This window comes from Cervus canadensis, chromosome 28 (genome assembly GCF_019320065.1).
Source record: "Cervus canadensis isolate Bull #8, Minnesota chromosome 28, ASM1932006v1, whole genome shotgun sequence".
Taxonomy (NCBI): Eukaryota; Metazoa; Chordata; class Mammalia; order Artiodactyla; family Cervidae; genus Cervus; species Cervus canadensis.
This window is the reverse complement of record NC_057413.1, coordinates 40,532,054-40,554,352: the sequence shown is the minus strand read 5'-3', so window position 1 is coordinate 40,554,352 and position 22,299 is coordinate 40,532,054. Positions and strand designations below refer to the sequence as shown.

At 48.8% G+C, this 22,299-nt stretch overlaps 1 protein-coding gene across 7 annotated transcripts in view; it reads right to left on the bottom strand.

Annotated features, from left to right (window-relative positions):
• The window catches only part of ANKS1A (ankyrin repeat and sterile alpha motif domain containing 1A), a 163,649-nt gene that overhangs the window by 28,858 nt on the left and 112,492 nt on the right, over positions 1-22,299 (bottom strand). The gene's annotated exons all lie outside the window — the stretch shown is intronic.

Here is a 22,299-nt window from a genome sequence, read left to right as displayed (position 1 = left end):
CACAGCACACAGAGCTGGTCTCTGAGCAGCCAGATGTCTCCAGCATCGCCCCCCATGCGGACCACCTGTCCCAGCCATCTGGCTTTGGTCACCCGGAGCCAGATCCAAGCCCCCTGCTCCGGGAAACCTGGCCAGGGGCAGGACCAGGCGGGGGCAGGAGGAGGAGCCCCTCGCCCCTCGCCCCCGGCCCCCAGCGTAGTGGTGATAATGAGCTCATTCACTGCTGTTTTTCTAAAGAAAGGAAAAAAGACCTTCTGTACCAGGGCGTGGATGCTTTTTCCTCTAAGTGCAAGTAAGGAGCCTTAGGTCTGACAGAGAAAAATAACAACTCTCCAGACAGCCTCCAGCTGGCAGACAAAGGCAGCACATTTGAGCCTGGCTGAACAACACGGGATAAGCACCTCCTCCACCCGGCAGCCAGAGCCCAGGAAGGTCTTCTCCTCCACCACAGAAACGCCTGCTGGCTCAGGCAGGCACGCAGTCCCCTGACTGCCTGTTAACGCGCACACGAACTCCAGCCCCGAGCTCTGCGAAAGCAGAGGAAACACTTCTCACCGGGGCAGCAAACCTCATCGACCGGGCCGGGCAGCCCAGAGGCTGGCATGGGAAGCAGGTCTGCCGCGCCCCTTCAAGAGAAGGCCCCTCCCCTCCAGCCCTCCCCAGAGCACCCCGTTCTCTGGCCCTGCCCCTTTCAAGTGCGTTTGGCTTAAGACTTGGCTCTCAGTAGATGCTCAATAAAAAGTTAGTTTGCTCCCCACTTCCCCTCTATTGTCCAGAGCACTCTGATCTAATAAAGTTTTAAAACATATTTTTATTTATTTTTTGACAAGTAATAATTCGCATGATTCAAAATTCAAAAGATTCAAAAGGCCTCTTTCTGACCCCTGTCTCCCAGCTGCCTATAGTTCTTCTCTCTGGAGGCAACCAGCATAACCAGCTTCTCAAGCATCTTAGATCTATCCGCAAGTAAGCAATTATGTGAATGTACTCCACACCACCCCCCAACACTGATAGAGCTGTTCCAAGTGTGCTGCTCTGCATCTCGGGTTTTCCACTTAATAATACATTTTGGAATTCTTGCCACAGTTCAAAAAGAACACTTTTTTCGTTTTTTAAAAGGATAAGGTATATAGTCAGCCAGTGTTTACCAGTCTTCAGAGAGGAGGCACACGTGTGGCATTCCCAGTCGTCTCTCTTTCTAAACAATGCTGCAATGAATACTGCTCCAAATACACCTTTGAACCCAAGTACATCTGTAAGTTAATTCCTAGTTATTTCCTGAGAGTTTCTTCCAGACACAGAATCTGGAGTTAGCAGCAGGGACCTCACAGGTCATACAATCCCAACTCCCACACCACTTTAGTACAATCGGACTAAAGACCTCCCAGGGACGGGGCCCTAACTCTCCCAGTCAGTTCGCCCTGTTTGCAGAAAGCACCAAGTTATGTAATATTTGTCTTTCTACAGATTTAAACTTCTCGCCCTAAAGTCATCTCCTCTTCCCTAGAAAAGGCTTAGGGATATGTGAAGACGGCTCTTACCTTCCAGATAAACTGCTCTCCTACTCCCAGGCCACAAGGCCCAACCTGGCATTTAATGACTCACTGGTCATTATATTGCAAAAGCCTGAAACCTGAGCAAAGAGCAGGCACTCAATAGAGATCTGCTGAGGTGCTTAATTTTCCTTTTCCACATTTACAGGAGAAAAGTAGGCTGCTAAGGTGAGGAGACTTCCATATATGGGGTGTTGGGTCCTTATCTCTAGAATGGCCCTACCAGCCGGGACCCCTGAGGGGGTGAATGAGGGAGAACCACCACAGTAAACACCAGGAGGGGTGGAATCTGGAGGGTTCTATCTGCCCTTCTACCCACCAGGCCTGGCTCATGGTGAGAGAGGCAGCTGCCTGATGAAAAAAGCACAGTGTCCACTTAATTAACGCCAACAATGAAAAGCTATTTTCCCAAGGCCACACAGTCAGGGTGGGAAAAGCTCAAGTGGAAGGTGACTCCAAGGTGTCTTCTGAAATAAAGTCAAGTCACCTACATTATATATTTCTTGATTATCATACAATCAATCACCTAACATCAAAGCCCTGACTGGCCTGTAGAGTCAGCGTCTCCTGGTTGCCCAGTTCATGACATTTCGCCAAAGGACCTTTAACAGTCAGGGAGAGCAGAGCTGGGTACCTCCTGCATGCCCCAGGGGGTGCCCCCAGGGCAACTACATGTGCCGAGGAAAAGTCCAGCCTCCCCAGCTGCTGGGTGCTTCAGTCTGCAAGCAGGTGCACAAGGTACTCTCAGGACCACGCCACCCAACCTAGAAAGTGTGTTTTGTTTTCTATGAACTGCGGTAGCTGAGGCCAGCTGAGAAGATTCTAGTTTAAAGAGGATCTGAGAGTTCTCCCAACAACTTGCAGCCCAGGAGCCCTTCCAGCCTTGGTGAGAGCTCAGGGCGAGGAGGGAAGTGGCCGTGACGTCCGTGCGGGCAGAGACTGGCACAGCCCTGCCCAGGCCCTCAGCCCGGGCTGTGGAGACTGGAGGAGCCTCATCACCTCATCACCTCCCCCTGCCACAGCCCCGGGGCCCCAGGACCAGCAAAGGGGGAATGTGGTCATTTCCAGACAAAGAGGAGCAGCCATAGAAGACAGATACCGCTCTGATCCTCACACTTCGGGTAGTTTAACTATTGAGGTTTGAGTTAAGAAACAATCTGATTAGGCTCTTTTCCCAGAAACACACTGCACCTCAGGGGAATGTCAGGGGAAAAGGCTGGCAGAAGAGAACGGAACAGTTCAACATTCTCTGGTTTTTCTATTGCTTAGGGTCCGTGACATTTTTGGAGAGAGGTGGGAAATGGCCACGCTTTAATAGTGCACTTCATGTCAACCCTATAAAGAGCCTATATTTGTGTTTAGTAAAGCCTGAAAGTTATCACCATAATGGACTCATCTATTCAAAAAATGCTTGCAAATATTCCATTTTCAGCAAGTATTCAGGCTTTCCTTTTTTCCTCACCTGGGCTGTATAAAATATGTTCTCTGTGTGGCTGAAGACAACCAAAACCACACACTAGGGATCCTGCTGCCAAGGCCCTCTCCCATCTGCTGGTTCAGAACACAGGACCCTGGTGCCCACAGGCTGGCAACAGGAAGAGACACTCCATATACAGAGAGGTACACTCTCCCATCACCATCACCTGGCTGCCAGGAGCAACTCAGATCACGCCAGGCTTTTCCACGGACACTGGGAGTGAGGGGAGGGAGAAGACAGTGCCCGGGCTTTGCTGGGTCTTCTATGCCCCAGAGGTGAGTTGGGCACAGGCAATCCAAGGAAAACCATAGCCTCGGGAGAGCAAGGCTCCCGCCCAGGAGGTAGCCCAGGTGAGAAGCCAGGGCGATATGCAGGGGCTCCATGTGCAAAAACGTCAGGGGAACAGGAGTCAATCTGGTCATAAGATGAGCCTCAACGAGAGCAGGAAGGCAAAGGGATCGCCCTTCTTCCCCCTTTTGGGGCAAACGGGAACATGAAGGGACATGAAGTGTTTCTGGAACTGAATTTGGCTCCTAATGTCAGACATGTCCCCCCAACCCCCACCCCTGTCTGTTGCCCAGGGAGCTGTCAGCTCCCGAGGACCCTCTCACGAGGGACAGCTCCTCAGGGCCCTCCCGTGAGATGGAAAACACACTCCCGCTGGGCCTGTACCACCAGGACTGGGGCCGCCGTCTCTCTCTTTTGCTGCCTCGGAGACTGACTCCTTTATTGGCCTGGAGACGCCCCACGCTTGCACTGTAACTTCCCCACTAGCTGTTTTATGGTGTGTTCCGGGGACACGAGAGGACCTTTAGGTGAGGATCCTGGCTCAAGCTGTTTCTTCCAGAGGCCACACGGCGCCTTGCCTAGAGCTGGTACATGAAGGGACCCGGTGACAAATGAGTTACCATTTGTTAAATGCCCAGGCCAGCCTCGTCGCCTAACACAGTAAGGCACCTGACACCTCTCGACCTCAGTCTGGATTCTCTAACTCCCCTCCGCATTTTTATCTTTCCCCCACTTCCCTGGGTCGCTGGCACAGGGACTTCACACCCCACGACTACCAGCTGGCCCCTTTCCCCCACAGTGCTGCCCAGCCTAGCTCACTGCCAAGCGGACTTGCCACCCCATTTCTCAGGCGAGGATGCTGCAGCTCTGCCCACAGGTCGATGCCCAGCGCCCACCCCATCCCCCACTGATGGCACCACTCTGACGGGCTGAAGAACCAGGGGGCAGACCCCCTCCTCAGGCCAGACGGCCCTGCTCGGACAGCGTCCCCCCATTCCCAGGAGCACAGGCGGAGTCCTCGCCACCCCGGAGGCCCAAGCCCCTTCCACCAGGTGACCGACGATGCCAGAGCTGGCTCCTCCGCGGTGCGAGGCTCCCTGATGCTGCTGCCGCCGCCGCCTCCCAGCCCAGAGAGCACATAAGAATTCATCGCCATCTCTTGTCTTCCGCCCTCAACAGCAGACAGGGCTCCTCCGCCCGGAGCGGGCTTTGATTCCCCACATTTGAAAAAGGGTCACCGACCAGAGTCTGAGTTTTTTTTCCCCTCTCCCCCCGGACTGAATCACACCAGGCCTTGGAAAGACAAGGATGGATTGAAGTAAATTATTTGTCCTGATTTTCTAACCTTGTCAACTGTGTTTAGGGGAGGGAGACAGGACTGGAGGGGGAGGGGAGCAGTGGTCAGCAGGGGATGAATGCGTATCTGCAAGGGCGGGGGCTGTCCCTCTCCAGGCAGCTCCACAAACAATGAGTCGCTTCTCCACGGAGCACAGCTAGTCTCAGGCTCACGGTGGGGGGCTTTGGACCTTTGCCATATTTATAGGATCCCCATCTGAACCCCTTTTACATGGTCACCTTCCTTCTCAATCTCACTTTTCCTATGAGGCTGAGAGACCATAGGACTGTCCTTCGGTTGGGGACACAGGCTCAGATGGAAGCCTGTGCGTGTCCGACCCCCGTCTAAGTCTCCAACTCTCCTTCCCCTCATTTTCATCCTTTACACATCTCTTGGGTGGCCGATACCCACCTTGCTCCCCAAAGTATCATGCACCCCACAACTACCAGCTGGCCCTTTCCTTGACCAGTGCTCATGCCCCAGACCGGCCACTTGGCGGAAAGTAAAGAAGACTTGCCAAGCGACCTTCTCGCGCTAAGACAGCCTCCCCTACAAGCACTCTTTTAACTAAAAAGCCCCAAGAAACTGCTGAAAGAAGAAAAAAAGGTGGGAGACCTAGATTCCAATTAACTTTATTATTGCTGCCACAGAACTCTGGGTTATGCGCCAAGTACGGGCTTTAATAAGTGGGACAAGACTCTAAAAGATTAATGAGGATTATGTATTTGGGTTCCTGTCCAATTTACGCAATCTACTTTCTATCCAGGAGTAGGCTGGTCTGGGGGAGGAGTGAGGAGGAGGAAGCCGCTCAGAGAAGTGCCGTTCTCTCAGACACGGGGAAACCTGTCTCCTGGTCCTTCTTTGGTTTTTCTTTTACCACCAGCAGCCTTCCCTTGTTGGTCCTGCCCTTCTACAGCTTGAATTCCACTGCAGTGCACCGCGCTGTGGGTCTGGCTATGGACTAAAGTGGCCCAAAGCAAACACCCTAGGTGCCCACTCAGGATTGATTTCCTCAGCACCGCGGCCAGGGAGAGAAAGGGGTTCTTCTGTATCCATCGTCTCCTCAGACTCTGCAGGGGAACACTTGCCGTGTAACATCAGAGGAGACGAATGTGGAATTTTGAGCACCAAATTATATACACTGAAGAAGTAAAAAAAAAAAAAAAAAATTATATATACTTAATACAAATACACTACCAATATCCATCAGATGCCCTGAGACTTCCTACAGTCTGCCACTCCTAGTTATCTCTGTGAAATAGAAGTTGGATGAAGTCAATAGAATCCCCAAAATTCATTTTAAAGCACTAGGTAAAATCTTTCAGATAAGCCTTACACAAAAGAACACATACTGAGCTGATTCCATTTATATAACATTCTAGAAAAGGCAGAATGAACATCCAATATTAGGAAGAGTAGTTGCTGGTGGGGTAGGGAAGGGTAAAGATTGACTGGGCAGGGACATGAGGGAACTTCCTGAGGTGATGGTAATATCCTATATCTTGATAGGAATTTGGGTCACATAAATATATGTATTTATCAAAACTCAGGGAAAGGTGGACTCGTGGTTTAAGTCTTTCATTTGCATTAACCTCCCCTCAAATTGATAAACAAATACCAAACTCTAGATAATGACATACATGTTAAAATATTTAGTGATGACATGTACTGAAGTCTGCAAGTTATTCTGAAATGCATCACAATATAACATCTATTTTTCAGTGGACTGAGGGTTTAACAGATATGAGATAAAGCAAGAACAGCAAAATCTAATTGCAATCTAGGCTGTAGGTGGTGAATATACAGGCACTCACTCACTGTTCAAAAGTTTCTTTCAAGTTTTTTGTATGTTAGAAGTTTTTCAGAATGAAATACTGGGATAAAGATCTCTTTCAGGATCAAATCTTTTAGAGAATAATAAATTGTAAGACCAACGCTGGCCTGAGTTTCCTCATTTGTAATGAGCTCTGCTCAACATGCTAATGAGCAGAAACATGCCCAACAGGCAGAGGGAACAAAGAGGAAGGAATGTGGGAACGCAGGCTGACTGCACCATCATTCCGAGTCACAAAGCTTCAGGGTGAAGGGCTGTCAGCCCTGCTGCTCTGCAGTGTGGCGTTCGCTCTTCTGGAACTCAGGCTAACCCCAGTCTTGCCGGACTGAAAACTCAATTATCAGTGTTCCCAGGGATGAACAGGCCCTGGGAAATTGGTTCTTATTAATCAGACTCAAAAGACACTGATCCCTCCTTTGGTGGGCTGCTTTAGCACGATGGATACTTGGCTAGTATGCTCTACTGCCCGAAATCAAGCAAATGGGATCAAATCCACCCTCAGAATACTGCATGGGCAAGAAGTGTTGACCATGCCAAGAGCTTGTTCAGTGACCCCCTTCCTACTTCAGGAGGTCATCCTGAAAATTAGGACAGGTGCTCACAGCAAGCGAGGTACCCTTCTCCTTGGCAAGTACTTAGATCAACACTGTTAACACTCCAGCTTTCCAGGGTGGACAGGTTCCAGGGCTAGGTTCCCTCAGGAGGGTGCTATGCCCTCCGCATTACCAGCTGGGGCAGGGGTGTGGGCAGGGGGACTATAAGCCATCCCATTTAATGCTTTTAAATTTTCATATATGTATGTTTTGGTTGCACTGGGTCTTTGTCGCTGCTCATGGGCATTCTCCAGTTGCAGGAAGTGGGGGCGACTCTCTAGCTGCGGTACGCAGGCTTTTCACTGCGGTGGCTTCTCTTGTTTCGGAGCACCAGCCCTAGGCGTGTGGGCTTCAGTAGTTGTAGCGCACAGGCTTAGCTGCCCTGTGGCATGCGGAATCTTTCTGGACCAGGACAGGGGTTGAACCAGGGTCCCCTGTTTTGTAAGGCACAGTCTTTACCCCTGACCCACCAGGGAAGTCCCCTCCCATTTTAATGATGAGGAAACCAAATATCAGAAAAGTTAAATAACTTTTAGCTTACATAACATGATCACAGAGCTACAAGTATGTGGCCAGTGCCTGATTATCTTTCTAATTCAACTTATTTAGGGCCTAGCTTCTACTCTAGGAAAACTCAAGAGTACAATTTTAAATACGTGGGACTGAGGACACTGGAAGGAGAAAGAAACCTGAGTTGAAAATCCACTTAAGGGACTTCCCTGGTGGGCCAGTGGTTAAGATTCTGTGCCCTTGCTGCAAACGGCATGGGTTCAATCCCTGGTCAGGGAACTAGGATCCCCTATGCTGCCCAGTGAAGCCAAAAAAATCCACTTATTTAGTTGTGGAATCTTGGATAAGTCATTTAACATTTCTTTCAATTTCTCTTTCTATAAAATGTGAACAAAAAAATTCGTCATCATTCAGGCAATCACTGTTACAGGCAAATTACTTAACTTTTTATCCTTACCCTTGTGGCTCAGCTGGCAAAGAATCTGCCTGCAAGGCGGGAGACCCGGGTTCGATCTCTGGGTTGGGAAGATCCCCCGGAGAAGGGAACGACTACCCACTCCAGTATTCTGGCCTGGAGAATTCTGCGGACTATTCAGTCCATGGGGTCACAAAGAGTCAGACACGACTGAGAGACTTTCACTATCTTTCACTTTCTCACTCTTAAGCCTCAGTTCCCTCAAAGGCAAAATGGAGACCTCAACATGAGGCTGCTATCAATATCTTAGACAGCACATGAGGAATCCTGGTGAAGTGTCTGGTTCCCAAACAGAGCTGCAGTGCAGAGTTAATTCACTGTGACATGAGTTTGAGCAAGCTCTGCACTGCCTGAAAGACGTGGGCTTCGCTGGATAACATCATCCCGGGAGGAAAGACAAGGTCCCCCCGGCTGCAAGCACAGATGGCGAGGCCTGCTCCTTCTCCAGAGGCAGTGTCTGTCTGCCCCGGTTCCGGGCAGACTTGGGGCCTGCCATGTCCTGGGGCCCCGGCAGGAGGTACTATAGTGCCTTCTTAAATTAAGTCCTTGGAAAAATAGGGTTGAGCCTAAGAGCCATTTAGTTTTCGCTCTGTAACCCACTTGAGCAGATGTCAGCCTCCCTCATGCAGAGAAAAACATCTGCAGTCCTTGTGAAACCACAGAGGTTGGTACAGAGTCCACGCAGGCCCTTCCTCACCCGCTTCAGCTTACAGAGCTTAGACGGTGTTTCCGCGCGTGAGTCATAGTCATCTGGTTCCAAAGGAAACAGAATTCCACCTAAAAACAAGTTAATCAAAACCCAGATTCCTTTGTTTGAAAAAAAAAAAAAAAAAGGACTGATCAGCGGGAAAGGGGTTCTTCCTTCTGGCAGAAACTGTTTGGAACATGCTGTGTGAACAATAGCTCACATCCTGGACGCTCAGCTGGAGGCTGCTTCTCCATTCAGGACAAAATGTTTCATGTGAGGGAGGTGACGCCTTTCTACCAGGCAAGAGACGGAGGACCAGGGACAATACTCAGCAGAGGACAGCGAGGAGAGGGAGGAGAGGGAGGAGTGCTAGAGGCGCCAACCCCTCACCTCAGAGAAATGCGGGGGCAACAGGTGGATGCAGGGAAACCACACGGTCACCTGTGATGAGGTGACACCTACTCTGCAAGTCTGTTAATGATTTTGCTTAACTATGGTTTTTCCAGTAGTCATGTATGGATGTGAGAGCTGGACCATAAAGAAGGCCGAGAGCTGAAGAATTAATACTTTCAAACTGTGGTGCTGGACAAGACTCTTGAGAGTCCCTTGGACTTCAAGGAGATCAAACCAGTCAATTCTAAAGGAAATCAACGTTGAATACACACTGGAAGGTCTGATACTGAAGCTGAAGCTCCAATAATTTGGCCACCTGACACAAAGAGCCAACTCACTGGATAAGACCCTGATGCTGGGAAAGATTGAGGGCAGGAGGAGAAGGGGGCAACGGAGGATGAGATGGTTGGATAACATCACCAACAAAATGGACATGAATTTAAGCAAACTCTGGGAGATCGTGAAGGACAGAGGAGCCTGGTTTGCTGCAGTCCGTGGGGTCGCCAAGAGTCAGACACGACTTAGCAACTAAACACACACAACTGAGCAACCAATTAGTGACTCATTAATCGACCAAAGCTGCCCATACCCACAGGGGCAGGAGTCTCTCAAGCACATCCCGAGTCTTCTGCTTCTACTTGCTGAGGGTTCTGCTCACTAAGAACCAGTTGGGATCATTTCCAAAGATGTTTAAAATGGTTATACGTGTGGATGGAAATAGGCAATTAAATTAAATGCTACAGAAATGATGAAAGAAGTGCAAAAAGCTGTTTCACTGGTGACCACGTAGATGCTTCCAAGAGACTAATTTTTTTAAATGTGTTCTTGAATTGTGTTGTTGGAGAAATAAACTGTAAAAATCTCTACAAGGATTCTGTACTCAGAGTGCTTCACAAGTGGCTAAATGCCTGCCTCACTTCTGAGAAACTCGGTGTAAAAGTCTGAATCAATCCTCTATTGTAGATGTGATCCACGTAATAAAGAGGGCAGAGAATTCCAAATTAGCAGATCCACAAAGAAAGAAAAAGCCCCAGCTTCACAAAGACTAGCCTATGTGTTGGGGTTAAATTACAACGTTTGTATTCTTTTTAAGATGACTTCCTCCTTTAACAGAGTTCTATGATTAACCAAACAACCCTCGTCCTGACTGGCCACACAGACAGCCTCCTGGGTGGAGCTGGCAGCAGTGTCTGATAGATTCTAGCCTCTGCTATCAATACCCTGAGCTCTGCATGTAGGAATTCTCAGACCACCATCATTATCAAGTAAGCCTAGACTCCCACACAGAACCGTTCTCTGGCTGTTTCCTCCGAAAGGGCGTCTCTGCAGAGGGCTAGGAAACAGTCCCAGGTGACTGGAGCATGCTTCCAGCCCTTCCTTTTTCCGCACTGAGGTTCCTGTTTGAGCAGCGCCTTACCCACGGCCAGGGCCAGGGCCATGCAGCCTGGGCTGTATGAGTGCATCTGGTTACAGAGCAAAGTTCTGGGCTCTTACACACTACCAACTCAGGGGCCACCTCACGCAAGTCAAACTGCCAGCTTCTCCTCACGGCATCAGGCTTGTGATGAATGGGAACTGCCCTAGGCCCACCCGGCTCTCCCGCCGGGAGCGCAGGGACAGCAGGGCACTCTAACTGAGACCGGTCCCCTTACGTCCACCTGCTCCCCTTCCCTTCCCCCGGCAGACCACGGGACGTGGAGGCAGAGCAACTAGAGTCCTCTAAGTCTCAGAGACATGTTCTAAAGTTCAAGGGCATCCAAGGTCATCCTAAGCAAAAAAACTGAGCTAGGAACTAGTCTGTGCCCTGCCCCAACCCCAATCCCAAAAGGCAGTGCAAAAAAAACCCAGGAAAATATCCTTGTATCTCCTAAATATAATCAGGTAAGATAAGACACATGGAAATCCTCCATGGGAGTGATAGGTACATGGAGGGTAACTATCGTGCGGGTGGGAAGCAGCGCTCAGCCATCAGCGCTCAGACAGTATATATTATAACACTGTAATTTCAACACTAATAATAAATGACCCATCCATAACCTCCCCACCTGGTTCAGGAAACAGAATACAGCCAATACGACACAGCCCTCCCCGGGACCGGGCTGCCCTTCCCTACCCCTGAGGCCATGGGCCTCCTGCAGTAAACCGGCCATCCTCCTGCTTTTCCTTATTGTTGCCCATCTGTGTCTGTGCTCCTGAGGAACGTGGGGTCCTGTCCCCCTTTCCTGACCGTGTGCACAGGGGCACAACTCGCTGTCCCCAAAGGAACACCTCAGGTCTGGGGCCAGAGCGCAGGGACAGGGCCCCCTCTGGCTGGTGAGGAAATGGGAGGCCGTGGAAAGGCCCAGCATCTGAGGACACACCAACACGCCCTGCCTCTCATCAGGCTGGCGGGATGCGGTCACCTGCCTTCTGGGACTCCTGAGAAAACCCACTCCCTACGTGGGCAGCAGCATGAAATGGCTGTGGATTAAATGCCACGTTCAAGTACACAACCACACCGGCCAACCAGAAAGAACACAGCCTTTCCTAAGCAGTCTCAGTGGGGAACCGCCCGCCCTGGGAAAGCCCTGGGGACCTGTACCCTTGGGCCTGTTGGCAAGGGAGTCTGGTGCGTTGCGATGACAGAGTACTGGACTTTCTCAGGAAGAACATGAAAGGCTGCACTTGGGAGAGGACAGGCAGAAGAGACAGTCCCGCTGCCTTCTCCACCCTGTGAGGCACTGGGAGACCCCTGGGCCTCCCCACCTGCAAAGACAATCTCTCGCCTTGGCTCGCACCAAGATTCCAGAGCAAACACAACCCACCAGTCCCCACTGTTCTGCAAGTATTTATCAAGGCCAAGACTGTTCCCCAGGGGCTGTGGTGTGCGTCTAGGAGGGAGGGCCTTTGGAAAAGGAGTGGGAGTTACAGCCTCAAGACAACACCACGAGGGAGAGGTTGTCAAAGGAGCCAAAGAAAGACTGAGTGTATTCCTGCTAGTGTGAGACTCAGGGCAGCCATTACTTTACTTTAAAATAGTTCTCTACCATCTCTACTGTTGGCTCTTTCTGCCAGTCTCTGTTTCCCATTCTTGTCTTGTCTGATAAGCAATAACAATTTAAAAGTGGGCTGCGTGCTTGTTTCAGAGGCAGCAAAACTGGGGAGACAACTTCCAACTTTGTCCCTTCGCAGAGTTCTGGAATAAGAGGAAAGAGGGGGGAGACGGCGGGGAAGCATTCCCAGCAGGTGTGCTGGCCCCAGGGGTCCTCAGAGAGAAGAAAGGATGGGGGGAGGCTTGCTGACGCCCCCAAGGGTCCTGGACCAAAGGTCAGGGGTCCCAAACTGGGCTTCCCAGCTCCACAGTTAACGAGTTACAGAACCCTGTCTAAGATTCTACCTCTTACAGAATCCAATGCACGAGTGACAGATGAACTCAGAGAGAGAGAGAGTGCAAGTTCAGACTGAAGGAGTTTAGTACTCACGGCAACCGAGATAACAAGATTTGTTTTTCTCAAGTATCTTTGAGCTCAGGCCCTGTGTCTGTGCGTGTGTGGTTGTACACATATATCAGAATCTCAAATATGCTCTTACACTGTTGAAAATAAACAGGATGGCTTTAGTCAAAACTGTGAAGTATGAAACCTCTAACTTCCCTTTTTCTTTTTATACTTTGCTTCCAGAAGTGAGAATAAGTAAGTTCAGCTGGTTGAGGGATTAACAAACTCGGCCTTTGGGCCCTCATCACTGTGTTGGTGGCAACAGAGGCCAGGAAAGCGGGACCGAGTGAGGTGGGAAGCCAGAGACTCGGCCAGCGGGGACCTCAGAGAGGATCCAGATGAACCTGTTTTGCAGGTAAGGAAACTGAGGCTCAGAGTTGTCCGCTGACTTCACCAAGGCCATGAGAGAGGCCACACAAGGCTGACCCTTGCTTCTGCCTCTCTGCTGAGGCACCCCCACTGACCTGGCAGTTGAGCAGGTGGCAGAATATGGAGTAGCCTTTGGTGAATACACTTAAGCCTTCAGAGGACTGAATCCTGAAAGAAAAAGACCCAACGCAAAAATAAGCTTCTCTCCATCCTGGGACACTTGCCTCTTTTTGGAAAAGGGCTTCTGTGCAGAGCACCATGTTGTCTTCCTTCAAAAGGGAGACACGGGGCAGTGGTCCTTAAACTCAGCAATTGTGTGGGCCATTTTCCCCTAAACTGGGATATGGGAATATTACAAGGTTGCCTTTTCATCATGACACATAAGGACTTCAAAAACGAGCAAGATGGAAGTACAAGGGAGATCTTTGTGACGACAGAACAATTCTGCATCTTTACTATGGTGATAGCTATATGAACCTACACATAAAAAAACACTGCATAGAATCACAAGCCCCTCCGACCCCAAACTGGCGAGATGAGAACAGGGTCTGTGGACTGTATCAAAGTCAGTTTCCTGACTCCGATATTGTGCAAGAGTTACGCAATGCATTATACTACTGGCAGAGACTGGGTGACGAGTCCCAAATAAAGGACCTCTCTGTACTATTTCTGCAACTCCCTGTGAGCCTAGAATTATTTCAAAACAAAAAACATGAATAAAGGAAAAAAATCTTAGCATGAAAATTTCCTTGTTTTGCAAAAGGACACGTGAAGTACAAAGGATGAACATATATAAAATAAAGGCAGTTGGCAAAAAACTACCATCAGCACCACCATGACACTCCTCACTGTCCCTAACTTTCTCCTTTTATCATGGACCAGTCAAAATTGTGCTGAGGACTATCTTAGTAAGAATGCAAGATTCCAGTCCTCCATCCTCACCAGCCTAGCAAGCAAACTCACTGTGCCAACAGACCCACTTGAAGGGAGGCCTGGCAATCCCAGCCGGCTCAGCTTCAGACAGTCCTCTGCAGCCTTGAGAGACCGGAACACAGAAGTGGGACAGGATGGGATGTGGTCCGAGGCTGAATGGAAAGGGCGCCAGGGGGCAGGGGGAGTTTCTGGCAACAAACTGAAGTTTCTCTTCTGCCTTCTACTCTTCTGAGCAGCACCCAGAACCTTCTGCCCTCCCTCTTCTCCACCAGAGCAGAGAGACTCACCGTCTGCCATTTACAATCCCGGGATTTCATCATTTGCTCCACCCGCCCCTCACTGGCTCAGACTCTGAGATCCAGCGTCTGTTCTCACAGCACACGCTCCTTTCCTCCTGCCGCCACCCTTGGCAGCTGCTTTCAGAGCCCTGAGGACTTGCCTGCCACATTCCAGGCAGCCCCCGACCCCAGGATCGGGCCGCTCCGAGCACCACAGTGGGGTCCCCACAGACTTCCAGGCTGGGGGAGGGGTGTAGCCCAGAGAGCTGGGAAACCTCAGCCCTGGGCTACTGACAGGGCGGTATCAGCATCTGTCAGGCCTGCACCCGACCACCACACAGTTTCCAACTACAGACACCTGCAGCTCTCTGCCGGTTCTTTCCGGCCCCTGGGGCCCTTGGCCCTGGACCCTAGCTGGAAGTCAGTATCCTCCCCCTGCTCCTGCTCGGGAAGCAGCACGCACTCAGATGAGGGGCTCCTTCCACCCGGGCTCCCTGGCAGGTCTGAGCCCAGGCAACAAACCCCTTCACAGTTCCCTCTCTTTCTCACACTCTTGCTCCCCAAGGCGTGCTTCCTAGGATCCCCTCCCAGATAAATTATTTGCATCTAGATACTGCTTTGAGGGAAATCTACCTAAGATAGATGGTCACAGGGAAGACCAACAGTGGAGAGATGAGAGCCGAATTCCCGCCATGAATGAGCGTATCTCTGCGGGTGTCTGAAGGATGTAATAGGCGTAAGGAGGGAAACTGCCAACAGCGTGGCCACTATCAGATATGAGAAAGCTAATAAGGGGGGAAAAACGATAAAAACTTGATTTGCCTGGGTAATACTCATTACAGCCATTTATATAAACTGCTTTTCATTTGCCTAATTACCACTAGCGCAATCATCACGGATATATTAAATGTGCCCGATAAAACTGGTATTAAATTTTACTTGCTTTCTAGTGTTATGCATCCCTACACTTACTTCTTGTATGTTCATAACTGCGTGCTCCGTTCACTGTCTGTTCACAACTGGAGGAAACACGCCCAAGACTTACCTACTAAGACGGAGGCTGTCAGACTTCAGCGTGCGTGGATCGCCCGGAGAGCAGAGCCTGTTACAACCTTGGTTGCTGGGTTTCCCGCAAAGCGGCTAATTCACCAGGTCTGGGGAGGAGCTAAGAATTTGCATTCTATCAAGTTCCCAGGTGAAGCTGATGCTGCTGCTCTGTAATCATACTTTGAAACTCACTGCCTTAAAGTGCAATAAGGGAAACAGCGAACTATAAGGTCAAACTTTTCAGTTGGCATCTGCAACATGAAAGACTGGTAGTCGCTTTCAAGAAAACAAATGGAATCTTCTAACACTCTAGATCAGTCACTCAAAACAAAATCAGATTTGGTATGCTGGTACCGTTACCAAAAAGGGTAAAATTAACTCTGTTGCTCAAACAAGTCCCAGGAGATCTAGGTTTACTCCTTTGTTCAACCAGTGGGAGTGCCCCCTCTGTGCCAAAGATGTTGCTAAGCAACAGAGGCTTGGGTACTGTCAAAGGTCTCGTGAGACACTGGGTAGGTCACATTTTCTACGGGCCGAAGTCTACTAACCTGTAAAGGAGATAACTCATATTTACAGAAACTTCCAGCTCTGACATTTTACAATGAATCAAAGTAGTATTGTGGCTCAGAGCAAAAATATCCTGCCTGGCTGTGTGGGCAGCGTGATGAGAAATGTGGATAAGATCCTAGCTGTTCCAGCAGGGTGACTGTGAAGGAGCAGGTGACGCCCTGGCAGCAGTCCTGGCCCAGCTCAGTCCCATCTGAGTCAACGAAGGCCCCCAGTTAAAGGTGCTGCCAAGGGAGGTCAGTGCTATGCCCAATACCAACCAAAGAATGTAACACACCCAGCATGAAATGCACGTTCATAACTGGCACTGCCCTGATATATCATGACATTTAATCACTCCAACTGCTCAAGAGAAAGCTGGAGCCACGTGCTAGAATTAAGGATGCTATGCTAACCTCCTCAACTGGGATTTGAAATGAGCCTCGTGCTAACAGCTTTCCTGCTCTGAATGCAAAGCAGGACGCCGTGCAGAGGCGGGGCGGCCACCTGTGAAGGGCAGCCGCTGGTGATGCCGCTCTGTCTTCCTGAGAGGCCTGGCTTCCAAATAATCTCCTGATGTGTCCCAGGTGAGGGACTGACCTTCAGATTTCACAGGGAACCTGTAGGAAACATTCTTGTTTTATGCTCTTTTACAGATAGAGAAACTCATACCCAGAGATGACCACAATTTGCTTGAAATCACCAAGGAACCAACTGTGGAACTGAGGAGAGGTGTGAGGCTGTCCAATCTCTGCCCAACCCAGGCTGGCCACATCCAGCCAGCACAAGGCGAGGTGTGAGGGTGAAAGGAACTCAGTTAAAACAAACACCAGCCCTGAGACCCACATGACAAAGTGGCACTAAGGTGAAAGAGGTGGAAAAAGACTGGCCACGGCAGGATCAAGGAGGGGCACACTTACTCCCGCCAAGCCAACCCAGAAAAACACACAGTTCTTTTACAGACAAACAACTAACGCTTTCTTAGTCTCATGGAAGGTATAAACCAAAACATATTTAGGAAGCTGTTTTTGTTGAATACAGATGACTTAAGTAAAAACACTAAAGTCCATCATTAAGACCAGCCCCTAGCCCCTACTTTCAGTCAGACCACAGCCCTGAAACTCTCCTCACACAAAATTCAGGAGCCAGACTCCCTTCAGAAAAGCTCCCTAAGACAAGGAGCGAGGTCCTTCAGCTGTGTGCCCTGCACTCAGAGCTGGCACCGAGGAAGTGTCTGCTGGTACGGTGGACGGTGTCAGCCCTCCTGGACAGCCACTGACAGCGCGGCTGAGAGCAGGCTCCAGGGAGGCCAGCCAGCGCCTCTGCGCTGCCTCTCACGGCGACACGGTCCCTGAGCCAACGTCTGCCGCCAACACACGGGACACAGAGCCCCTGGGCTTACAACCGCCGTGTGAGGGGAGCTGCTTCCTTGATCTCTTCTAGCACCCTACGTTTATGTGTCTGTATCTTCGTGTCATCTCGTTACGCTGGGACTTCGGGGCAAGGCTGTGCTCAGCCTATATAGTCCTGCAGATTTCACAGGTGTCAATCATCTTCTTGGCTCTGGCTTCGTTTCTTTGGACACGGAACCCTCACCCTTGGAGAGCTGACTGCCTCTAACCACGGTGGCTTTGGATTTATGATGCTGTATTTCCTTTTGTAGCTCACAACTGAGAAAATATAGACATAATTACCATATTACATAGAATTGAGCAAACAATGCAATAATACTGGCCCGAATAATGCTAAGCATACGAAGGCTTGGAAATGTATTTTAATTAATACCAGTAGGAAGCATTTATCTAAACTAAATCAAGGAAAGGGCACAGTGGCAAACTTGGTAAAGGTACACAAATGCTCCCCAAAGCAGCTCTTGAGTGGTACGACTACAGAAGATATTCAGGGGCTATCAAATGAATATCAGATACTCTTTCCACTGTTGGAAATGTTATGGGGCAGGTGCACATCATTCTCCACAAGCCAGGCTGAGGCCCAGCAAATGCTGCTCTGTGGGATGACTTGGGTGTGACCACCAGTGATGATGTCACATAAAGTTCTCAGTGACACAGGATGGAGCTCTCGTCCAGGAACGGGGCCCGAAGAGGCTGCAACATCCAGCCTGCTCAGGTCCATCTGGGCAGCTGAAACCCTTCTGAGACGTGCCTGCATCTCTACATGAGGACCAACAGACGAGTTCTTCACAGAGATCAGTCTCTGCTGCCATCCTCAAGGATCCGGGAGATTTGACATTGAAATCTCTGTCAGCACTGAAACAAATGCATCTATCACTGGGCTCTGGCCTCAGAAACTGGCAGTTCTCAAATGGCTGCCCTGGATGAAAACAGGCCGAACCTAATTGAACCTTCAGAAGAAATTCAGCCTAGAGAAAGGGCATTATCTGAGCTGCAGCATGGCCAGACCTCTGGGCTAACCCAACAGGGGAAACTCATCAAGGACCTTCATTCTGTATCAGCGGCAATATTGTTGATTTTTTAAAAATGGGCTTTGGGAAATTCCCTTTTTCGACAAATCAATTCTACCTGCATCACAGATGTCAGAGATGCTAACGCTTCCACTCTATCACATAAGTACCTGTGAAGCCTTTAAACACACAGGCGCAGCTGAGGATTGCCTTGGTTCTGCGTTCATGCCACTGCAAGTCCTTCTGGACACCTATAGGGGTGGATGGAGCTACCTGGGCAGGAGCTGACATTTTAACTGAAATGGACCTGAAACTACCGTGTCTGGTTTGGTTCTTTTCTCCTCTCAATCCAATTGAAAAGATTAGGGGCCAAGAACTGGCCAAACCTGTTTCTAGTCTTTACTTCAATATAAGATGTGCTAAGTCGATTCAATCATGTCTGACTCTGCGACCCTATGGACCGTAACCCGTCAGGTTCCTCTGTCCGTGGGATTCTCCAGGCAAGAATACTGGAGTGGGCTGCCATTAAAGCAGAAAGAGTTGTAACACCTACTGTGACATTTGCAAGGGGGGACTTCTATTTTCAAACTCTTTATAACTGTTAACTATTTTACATATGGGGGAAGGGGCAAGCAGTAAATGGAGTTAGCTTAAAACTGATATGGGCATTTAGATGTAAAATTTAATGCTCCCTCTCCAAATTAGAATGTTTTCATAAAGCATTTTTGGCTTTAAAAAAAAAATGGAGGGAGGGGAGCTAATCTATCAAATTAAGTGAGAAATCCATAAAAAAATGGCAATAAACCTCTTCTGAAATCCACAAATTTCTATGCTCCCATCTGTGAAGCAAATTATTCTGCATATTCTCTACAATCCCTTGTTGTGATATAAAAGAGCTATTACTTATTATTAGAGAATGAGTAAGAAAATAAAATTCAAGATTGAAGGGTGAAAAAAAAAAAAAAAGATTGAAGGGTGAGCTGGAGAAGGACTTAATTATTCTATCTCCCTCAGGAACAAAAAGAAAGCTCTCTCTTCTCCAGCCTGGCAAGGCCCTCAGCCATCCAAACCTGAGTCCTTAGACTCAGGACCTCCGACATCCCTCCAAGGCCCTTAACCACCGACACATTTCTAAGTGTCCCTTTTGTAAAATGAACTGTGATTACTATCCTTGAAATGTCTCTAATCTGGTTAGGGAAACAGGCCATGCACAAAAGGACAAGATCAGCAATGACCAGCGTGCCAAATTAGTGCCTGAGGGGAGAGTGCCCAGAGAGAGGCCTCTGCACTCCCAGGCTGCGAGGGGACAGGTTCTGGGACTGACAGAGGCTTGCCCTCCTCTCCTTGACTGGGCTCCCGTTCTCACTGATCTAAACTGAGCCCCGCTCCCCACCTTCCACCTCTCACAGGACTTTCTTCACGAGCACTTATCTTTGTTTGTGACGATTTTTTGTTTGTACTTGTTTAATATAATCTCTCCCTTTTGACTGTAATCTCTCAAAAGCTGGGTGTATCTATTTTGTTTACTATTTCACTTCTCTACTATGCCCAGCACCTAGAACAATGAGCACACAGCAGGCTCTCAATAACTGTGCTGAATGAATGAATGAGCAAGCTTTTGGCATTTCAACAAGAAGAAATGGAAAAAAGCCATTCCAATGGGGACAAAGGTATAAACCAAAGTGTAGAGGAAAACAGTGGGTAAAGGAATTGACGGGAACCAGAAAAATGGAGTGCAAGATGAGACAGAAAGCCATGTGCAGAAGCTGGAATTGGGTTATTCTCTGCAGAACCATGAATCCAGGCTGAGAAATTTCAGCTTTGTGCTATAGCAATAGGGCACCAGGGAGGTTCTCAGTTAGGGGAGATGATACAAAATATTTAGGACTATGTCAAGGCAGTCACAAGTAACATGGACTTGTGTTATGAGGAGAAGCCCAGGGGAAAGCAGAACACCAAGGTGGCAGCTGTCGAGCTGACACCAGGAAGGCAGGTGGGGATGGAGAGGAAGCACTCAGAGTTAAGGGCATATAAGGGCTTGAGACACCCTTTACAGAGCCAGGCATGGGGTCATTTATACCACATAGGTTTCCCCAAATCTCATCCATCCTATTGCTTAAAAAAAAAAGAAACTGCTACAAAAGCATCTCTACCTCTAAATTAAGGCCACAGTGAGAGTCTTACAGAGGCTACACACTGCCTGAGAAGGCCTCAGGGACCAGGCAGCCCCTTGGCCTGTCAGGAAGAGAGCAGGTTTAGTCACACCTCTGTGCCGATTTTGCCAAAAAGCACAACAGAGGAGAGGCTGAACTCTGCCTCAAGACAGGAAGCGCGGGCAGAAGCTTCACAAGGAAACCAGGAGCCGTCAGTCACTTCACAGAGCAGCTCTCTGTATGGCCTCCTAAAGGGGAAGAGGGGGCTCTGGAAGGGTCACACACATGACCCTGGATTTGGGTTCACTGACAAATGGCTTCCTGTGATTTTTCAGGAGAGTAGGAGGTTCATCAAACTCCTTGATGAGGTGTTACTGGGTGGTATGTGACAAGTAAAACTCCATCCGAATATATAACGCAATGTGTAGTGATGTCCTACAACTCTGAGAGGACCTGAAGACCTGAACGCAGCCAGAGAAGAGCTGGGGTGGAGGCGGTGTGAGAGCAACCACCCGAGCTGAGGGAGAAGGAGCTGGATTTCCTGGCAAGGAAATGAGAAGGTTTGAGGGTGGCAGGACAGAATCGCAGTGTCAAATATCTGCAGAACTGCTAAGCAGGACAGTGTGCAAGATCCAGAACTGATGGGGTGGAAGTCACAGATTCTAACCGGAAATAAGGAAGGAGTGTTCACAATTTCACACAAGTAACGGCGGATGGGAGAAGGGGGTCACTTCGGGTTTCCAAGCTAAAGCTTGATCACCACCTCAGGAAACGTGGATGTGACTTTGTTCAGATTCCTTCTGATTTCTTGATTTAAGAATTTGCTAGAAATCATCTTATCAGTCTGTGAGTCACAAAAGAAAACACCTAACAGGCTTCTGTTTGAGACGTCAATAGAGGGAGGAGATGCTTTGAACTTTAATAGTGAAAAGAAAAACTCATGCATTTTCCCAGGATTCCCTCTTCCAAATTACTTTCCTTTATATACCTAGACAAAAAAAAAAATTTCTTTTTCTGGAGTTGGGGAGAAAAGTAAAATAGGGCTGCAATAAATTGGGGTTAAATAAGAACTGAAAAGTAACTGCTAATTAATACCAAAATGAAAATTCAGCTCACCTATATGCTATTAATAACTACAATCTCATTAAGACTTAGAAGCTCCAACTGGTCTCCCTCATTTAACAACACCAACATCTTAGGCAAGTCATTTCAGCTTGCAAACTTTAGCTTCCTCATTTGGAAAACTGAATCAAATAGTGGACAAGATCAAATAGTTGCTATAAAAATCACCAGGATGCTTGGTCTTGGCAGCCATTTTTGGGATTTGACACCAAAAGCAAAAGGCAACAGAAGCAAAAATAAACAAGTAGGATTGCATCAAATTAAAAAGCATCTGCACAAGCAAAGGGAATCAGTAACAAAATGAAAAGGTGACCAACGGAATGGGAGAAAGCGTTTGTAAACCACGTGTCCAGATAAGGAGTTAATATCCAAAACATACAAGGAATTCAACTCTGTAGTAAAAAAAAAAAAAAAAAAAAATTTAAAATGGGCAAAGGACCTAAATAGACATTTTTCTAAATTAGACAGTCAGGCTTCCCTGGTGGTCCAGTGGTTTAGAATCCACCTCGCAATGCAGGGAACACCAGTTCAGTCCCTGGTCCAAGATTCCACACGCCACGGGGCAACTAAGCCCGAGCACCACAAGTACTGAACCTAAGTGCCGCAAGTACTGAAGCCTGCGTGCCTAGAGTCCAGGCTGCACAAAAAGAGATGCTATTGCAATGAGAAAACCACACACTGCAACGACAGAGTAGCCCCTGCTCACTGCAACCAGAAAAAGCCCCTGTGCAACAACAAAGACCCAGCAAGGCCAAAAATAAACAATTCAAAAATAAATAAGACAAACAAGTGATCAGCAGGTACAC